The sequence below is a fragment of the Triticum dicoccoides genome, chromosome 4B, assembly GCF_002162155.2.
Source record: "Triticum dicoccoides isolate Atlit2015 ecotype Zavitan chromosome 4B, WEW_v2.0, whole genome shotgun sequence".
Lineage (NCBI taxonomy): Eukaryota > Viridiplantae > Streptophyta > Magnoliopsida > Poales > Poaceae > Triticum > Triticum dicoccoides.
In genome coordinates, this window is record NC_041387.1 from 195,377,388 (window position 1) to 195,379,052 (window position 1,665).

Below are 1,665 nucleotides of genomic sequence, written 5' to 3' on the forward strand. Positions count from 1 at the left end.
GAAAAAAAAAAAAGCAAGACTCCTCTTCAACCCGACGCATCCATTGAACTAGCAAGATTCATCTTCAACCTCTGTCAAATCAGCATCACAGCCGCCAGCTACAGGGAAGGGAGGAAATTCGCTGCCGTAAGATCCAAAATCACAATCACAGGAGTACAGGGCGGGCACTGTCGGGGTGGGGGGTTGGGGGGTAGTGGGTGAGCGGAAGCCATGGGCTCATCGGTGTCGCGGCGGAACGATGGTGTGGTCGCCTGGGTGGCGTTGTGGCAGCCAAGGCGTTGCATGGTGGCGGGGATGGGATGTGTTGGTCTAAGAACTGCGGCGGCGGTTGTTTGAGCAAGCAAGGAAGAGAGAGCACCGCAGGGGAATCTTCCATGGGTCAGGGGTAGTTTTTATTTAGCCCGGGGATTTAACGGGGATGGGGCCAGATATCCCTCTCTTTCGCATTGACCAAATGAGCAGCTACATAGCCCCGGGAAGGGCTTCCACGGGTGGCGGCTACCAGGGAAAAGGTCGGGTTACAGAGGGATCAGGGGCAACCAAATGAGGCCTTACGGGGAGAACGCACAAATCTGAAGACAAACACCAGGAACAAAAATCGGCCTTTCCAAACGTTATGGTTTTTTCTTTTCAAAATAAACTTCTACATTCCATTTAAACTCGTAAATCGGAAAATACAACTATTCTTTTCGAACATCCTCCCAATGAAAGCGCATCGCCGGAAATCCTGAAACAAATCCATGAATAATGCGAGCACCAGGACGTGAACCCTGGTGGGCTGGGGATACCACTGTCCCTCTAACCATCTAACCACAGGTTGGTTCGTAGAAAATACAACTATTAAGAGGTTGAGGAAGGAGAATGGTGAGGTGATGGAAGGGGAGGAGGGCTTGAACGCTCTCGTGTCTAACTATTTTTCCTCTTTGTTTACCCTCGTGGCAGGTATCCCTGATTTCATCAACATTGTTACTTCAAAGGCTACCCAAAGAATGAATGTATTTCTGATGACGGATTTCATGGCCGATGAGGTCTAGTTGGCCCTTGACAGAATAGGTGATCTAAAGGCACCCAGATTAGATGGCATGCCAGTGATTTTTTACAAGAAGTATTGGGATCTGGTTGGTGATAGTGTGGTACAGGAGGTGTTAAATGTCTTGCAAAGCGGCAGTATACCGGAGGAATGGAATGATACCATAGTGGTACTTATCCCAAAGGTTAAAAATCCAGAGAAATTGAAAGATTTGCGCCTGATTAGCCTTGCAACATCGTGTACAAACTGGTGTCTAAAGTTATCGCCAATTGTTTGAAGTGCATTTTGGGGGAGATCATCTCGGATAATCAGAGTGCCTTGTGTCAGGCAGATTTACATTGGACAACACCTTGTTGGCATATGAGATGTCACATTTAAAGCTATAAGGACTATAGATGTCGGTGTACAAAAAGAGGGGTACACTTTTTGTACCCCTATAACTATGCACGGGCAGTCCGAGCCACGGACGCCACCGCACCGAGCAAGGCAAGGGAGGTAAGCCAAGGTAAGGCCGAAGCTCGAAAGGAGCAGAACGACGCCAAGGCAAAGACCACAAAGAGCAAAGGGGACGAAGCGGACTCCCCCGGCAAGACCCTTGCCGGGGGCGGTTTTAGCAAACCCGGCAAGACCCTTGC